The sequence below is a fragment of the Camelus ferus genome, chromosome 28, assembly GCF_009834535.1.
Source record: "Camelus ferus isolate YT-003-E chromosome 28, BCGSAC_Cfer_1.0, whole genome shotgun sequence".
Taxonomy (NCBI): Eukaryota; Metazoa; Chordata; class Mammalia; order Artiodactyla; family Camelidae; genus Camelus; species Camelus ferus.
The window spans coordinates 9,242,918-9,249,270 of record NC_045723.1 but is presented as its reverse complement, the minus strand read 5'-3'; the positions used below and the strand labels follow the sequence as shown (position 1 = coordinate 9,249,270).

Genomic DNA, 6,353 nt, shown 5'->3' with positions numbered 1-6,353 from the left:
AAAATGGAAAGGATGAGAGGAGATCAAATAACACAAGGATCAAGAAAAAAATGGGGTGGAAGGAAGGAAAGAAGGAAGGAAGGAAGAAGGAAGGAAGGAAGGAAGGAAGGAAGGAACGAAGGAAGGAAGGAACGAAGGAAAGAAGGAAGGAAGGTAAGAAGGAAGGAAAGAAGGAAGGAAAGAAGGAAGGAAGGAAGAGAAAAGAAGAAAGAAAGAAAGAAAGAAAGAAAGAAAGAAAGAAAGAAATAGAGAAAGAAAGAAAGAAAGAAAGAAAGAAAGAAAGAAGGAAGGAAAGAAAGAAAGGAAGGAAGAAAGGAAGAAAGGAAGAAGAAGAAAGAAAGAAAGGAAGAAGGAAGAGGAAGGAAGAGAAAGGAAGAGGAAGGAAGAAAGAGAAAGGAAGAGGATGGAAAGAAGGAAGGAACAAAGGAGAAGGAAATATAATTTTGATGTTTTACAAAAAATATGATATGGACAATACATAGTCTAGGAAAATAAAGACTCAATAAAACTCAGAATGAAAGAGGAGGCATCACCACTGATATTACGGGGATGCAATGAATCACAGGAAATTACCATGGATAATTATTAACCAAACATTTAGATGACCTAGAACAAAAGATGGATTCCTAGAAATATTCATCTACCTATAAAGAACTATGAAAAACTACAAATGTTAATTAGACCAATATTATGAGTGAGTAAATCAGGAACCAAAACCTACAAACCAGGAAAAAGTCCATAAGATGCCTTGCGTGGTGAATTCTGTCATACATTGGTAGACAATTTAAGATCAATCTTTCTCCAACTCTTCCAAGAATGTGAAGGGGGGAAAGTCTCCAAACATGTTTTATGAAGCCAGCTTTATTTACATAGCAAAGTCAGAAAGGACAATGCACAAAAAACTTAGAACAATATCCCTGATGTGCACATGTGCCAAAATTCTCAACAAAACACAAGCAAAATGAATTCAACAATACATTGAAAGGATCATACACGGTGAGCAAGGAAGTTAAGAATGCTTTGAAATATTCAAATCACTAAGTGTGACATGCCACACTGATAGAATGACAGATAAAGCTCACACAATCATCTCAATAGATGCAGGGAAATCATTCGATAGAATAAAAGCATCCTTTTATTTTACTGCCCCCACAACACATTAAATCAACCCAACATCCCTGGACAGGAAAATGGATGAGGATACTGTGATGCATATATGCAGTGGAACCGATAACTTATATTCCCATCAAAAGTGTTCAAGGTTTTACTTTTCTCCATATCCTCACCAACATGTATTAGTTTGCTTTTTGTTCAGAGCCATTCTGACAGGTGTGAGGTGATAATTCATTTGTGGTTTATTGTATTCCCAATAACTTGTGGCTCTGAAATTTTGGAGTAGCTTCATATGTTGTTTGCTCAACTATGTCTCTTCTTTCAAAAACCTATTCAAATGTGTCTATTCAGAGCCTCTGGACCTTTGTTTATGTGGGTTCTTTGGCCTTTTTTTATTGTTAAGTCTAGGAGTTTCACATATATTTTGGATATTAACTCCTTAATGTATAATAATATTTAAATGTGTTCTCCAAATCCTCCCATTTTCTCTTCTTCCTTGCAAGAAATTATTTAACTTTACTCCCAAATGATTACATCAAGTCATCATATCAATCAAACATCTAGGTTAAAAAAAGATAGCTTTGCCTACCGTTTTACTCTTAACACTATTTTAGAAAAATAAGGCAAATACAGGTCCACGTGCACTTTTATTGCTCACATAAGAGAACTGCAAGTATTTTGCTACTTGTTAACATCAACTTTAATCTATGTTATCCTGCATAATCTGGTAGTCCTTTGGTAGATCAGTTGTAATTTGGATGACGTTCACACCCTGAAGATGGTTGATGGGTTGGCCTTGAAACTGAGGCAACAGAGGTGTGAGCTATCATTGGCATTTGGAACCATAAGTTGCCTGCTGGTTGCAGGTTAGAAAAGTAAAACCCATTGGCTGATACATCGGGGTATCTAGTTGGAAAAGTAGACGGTTCCACCACCAGTCCAACGTAACTGCTCTGTACGGGAGATACGATGCGGTACTGAGAAGTAGACGTCGCAGTTGTAATGAAATTCAATATGCGGCCATTTGCTTGAGTGTAGCTGCTTTGTGAGTGCACGTGAAATGTGGTCAACTGATTTAAAATAGCATGTTGATCCACTGCAGTTTGTTCTGATGGTCTAGCGGACATTGATGATGGAGGAGAAAAATCATTTCTAATTGGGGTAGCTGTATTAAGGGTTCTCTGACTGGTTGAGGGCTTCCTTATGAAAGGCACATTTAAATTTTCGGAGGTTGACAATACACTCGCTCCACTAGTGCCCGCCCCCAAACCACAATTATTAGTATCCTCATTACCCCCCTGCTTTAAAATGCTTCTTGTTGAAATCTTGAGCTAATGAAGATACCGCAGAAGCAACATTAATCCCGACTCTTCTTTTTATTCTCACTAGAAGCTGAGGACAGCCTCGTTTAAAATGTGGGTTATGGTAGAACTGCAACTACAACAAAAGGAGAAAGATTTTAGTAATATTTTAAACCAAGAAACAAGACTACAATAAGCCTCACCTATCAAACCTCAGATTTCAAGGTTACTACACAAAGATAATGTCATCAAAATATATACATTGTTGATTATTTTTTGAAATTACTTATTGGCATATACACATTTAAATATTTTAGCCCTCAAGTTTAAAATGTTCGCACTTGCAGCAATGGCGAATGCCAGGTTTTAATAGCTTTATTCTGAGTTCTGATAAGATTCAAAGGCCCTAGCACAGTTTCTCATAAACGTGAATACTTAATGCACAAACTGTCCTCTTTTTTTTTTTTTGGAAAAATAAATAAATATGTAAGTAAATAAGTAAGTAAATAAGTAAATAAGTAAACAAACAAACAAAGCAATAAATCAATAATAAATAAATACATAAATAATTTTAGCATTATCAGTTGTATATAATTTCCAAGATCTAGTTTTACATGTATATTTCCATAGATTGGTGTACAAAATTAAACTCAATATATGTCACAACATGGTAACCAATTTTTTTTAATACCTTGCTTAAAGTGGAGACTTGTTTTCCTTCTGCCAGAAAGTCAGCTGGAGAAGCAGATCTTTGAAAGTTCTGCTGCACTTTCCTAAACCCATAAAGGTTGAGCTGTCTAACTAAAGTTTTCAGACTTCCAGTTTTGAATATTCTGAAAGGGGCCTTTCTCTCCAGAACTTCTTTCTTGAAGAGATCTTCATCAATCACTACCAAGGTTCCACTCTCATCCCACCAAATCGATTTAAATTGATCACTTCCAACCAGTTTCCAGAGTTTTCTTGGGAAGGTCAGAGAAAGAAAATCATCGTTTTCATCTGGTTCAGAGACAGAAAATGTGTAACATGGACTTTTTGTCAAGGATCCCTCAGACAAAGCCTGAAAAGCATTTTCTTCAATCACAGACCTCAAGTCCAAGTCCCTAGCGAATGTGTGATCACACAATGGAGGTCTACTGGAGTTTTCTGATGCATTTTTAGGAGACACATCTTGAATTTCTGAAGAAACATGTGACATCTCAATTACCTCTTTCTTCAGCCACTTTTCTAATCTGCATGGTTTTGGCACTGCCGCTTCAAATGCTGCTTTGGCAGGCCTGCACACACAGACTGCCTAGGCCATCACAGTGGCTCACAGCCTGAGTAGCTGTGACATCACAATCTGTCTGGTCTCCTAGCAATCTGAGTGGCACATTTGGCCAGCGTTTACTTCTCATTCATCCAGTTAGTGTAAAATATAATATAGGCTGTTTGTTTTTATAGTGTGACCTGCAAATATTTTTCCCACAAAATCTTTTAAATAAATTAATTTTGGGGTCCATGAAATGAACCTGATTTCCTTCCTTTCTCACACAAACTCATAACAGATTGGTGAACAGAGTTTAAATAAATACTCCACAAACTAAATATTTTATAATGTTTATGAATTTGAAGCCAAAATGTGTCTCAAACCTGTACAAAAATGGTTAAAATATTCCATTATTGTTTTTGATTAAAGTACAACCTAAATTAATTTGAATGTGAAAGTAGTTATTTATCTGGTTATTTTACATTAAGTAGCCGTGTTTTCAAGAGCTATGAATGTACATCAATTTATTTGGCATGTTTTTGAATACATGGTAAATATTTATGAAATAAAATTAGATTAAAATTACATCAATCTACATACACTAAGGCAATCCCAAAGATTGGGAAATTTAAACATAACTTTTTTAATTCAGTGTTATAAGTAAAAATGATACAATGTAATATTGAAACTTAAATTTGCACAATTGGCTACCTTACTGCAAACATAAAATTAAGTTTTGGTTTTCTTCCATGAGAATTTTTTCAGTCCCTAGAAATATAAATATCCTAGTCCTCTTTATAATCCAGATTCTTTTGGCTTCTGCTTATTGTTCCAGAATTTGTTTATAATTACATTTAAATGAAGGTTGGTTTCAATTCCCAGTGCCTCCATGTAGTGGAAAATAAGTAAATTATCAAAGATATATGTAAACAAACTAACATCAACAAGACAACAACAACAAATACCCAATAAATGTGGGTAGGTTAAAAAATATGACCTAATTACATTTTATGAAGCAATTTCTGTCTATTCTTGGAAACAGATGACATTTTTGCTATATTTTGTCATTTTCAGCCTAGTGTTTTGTGCGTATTGTAAATAAGTACGATGTTCAGTGTTAGTAAACTATAGTAAATCCAGTTCCAACAAATCCTTTTTTCTTTATTTAGAAAGAATTTGTTTTAACATAAGCCAAACTCAAAATGAGAGGTAAAATATACTGAACGAAATAAATATGTTCTCAAGATACAGTGTAAAATTTTCCTTCAGCATTTATATGTATATTTCATCCTAATTGAAATATTAGCAATTTGAATTCTCTACACTTTATAAATATTAAGAATCATGATTAAATGAGATTTATTTCTGATACAGAAATGTGATTTAATATATGTAAATCAATAAATGTGATATCCTCCCTTAAAAAACAGAGTAACTTAAAATAATAAACTCAGTAGATGTAGGAAAAACATTGACTGAATTTAAATGAACATTATTATTAAAAGTTCTTAAACAATTAGCTACAGATAGACAGTAACTAAACATAATATAAGCCATAATAGAAAAAGCTCTGTCTAACATCATACTGAATGTTAAAAGGCAGGAATCATTTCCTCTAGACCAGTAATAAGAAAAAGAAGCTCATTCTCACCAGTGCTAAATTACACTATCAGAAGCACTAGTCTAACACTTAGTCAAGAAAAAGACATAAAAGTCATCCTACAAGGAAAAGAAGCAGCAATCTTGTCTCTGTTGGTAAATAACATAATTATTTATGTATAGAAAATGCCAAAGACTCCACAAGTAACTGTTAATAAAAATGAACAAAATTAGTAAACTTGCAGAGTACAAAATCAATTGAATTTGTATATACTAAAAAATTATTATTATCAGAAAGAGAAATTAGGGACGCATTTGTATGTTCAATTGAATCAAAAATAATAAAATACCTAGGAAAATATTAACAAATGAAGAAATTCAGCTAAATACAAAATCTCTAAACTGCTGATACAAGAAATTTAAAGAGACAAAAATAAAAGGAAGATATTCTGTGCTCATGGACCATACACAATGTGAGGAAACAGCATAATTTCTCATTTAATTGCTCAGGTTCCCTAGCACAAATTATTGAAGAGGATGTTTTTCCTTTATTGATTAATCTTGCTTTCATTTTAATTGATTAAATTACCATCGGCAATGAGGGTTTATACCTGTTTGTTCTATTCTTTCCAATGATCTGTGTGTCTGTATTTGATTCAGTATCACATTGCATTAATTAATATGGCATAGTAGTACAGTGTAAGTATAGAAATAATTATAAAACTGGATTTAACTTTATTTTATTTTTTGAGATTGCTTTGGCAACATATGATCTTTTTCATTACCTATAACTTTGAAATAATTAGTTCTAAATAAGTGAAGATTATCATGGGTATTTTGATAGGAATCATCTTAAATGCACAATTCTTTATAAGTATGGATATTTAAATATATTTCTAATCATTAATGGACACTTTTTAGAATTCCTTTTAATTTTTTTGTATCAATTTCAAATCCTTGATGAATGTGTTTGAATTTTGGAACTACAAGATTATCAATGATTGGCTAAATTGACTTGTAAGTATTGCTTTTTTTAAATTAAAAAGTGTTACATTTAAACACCTGTTTCTGATAGTTTATTTTCATGGATAGAT

General features: G+C 32.9%; 1 pseudogene; it reads right to left on the bottom strand.

Moving 5' to 3' along the window:
• Nucleotides 1-1,705: 1,705 nt before the first annotated feature.
• LOC102518867 lies at nucleotides 1,706-3,609 on the bottom strand (annotated as a pseudogene).
• Nucleotides 3,610-6,353: the final 2,744 nt, after the last annotated feature.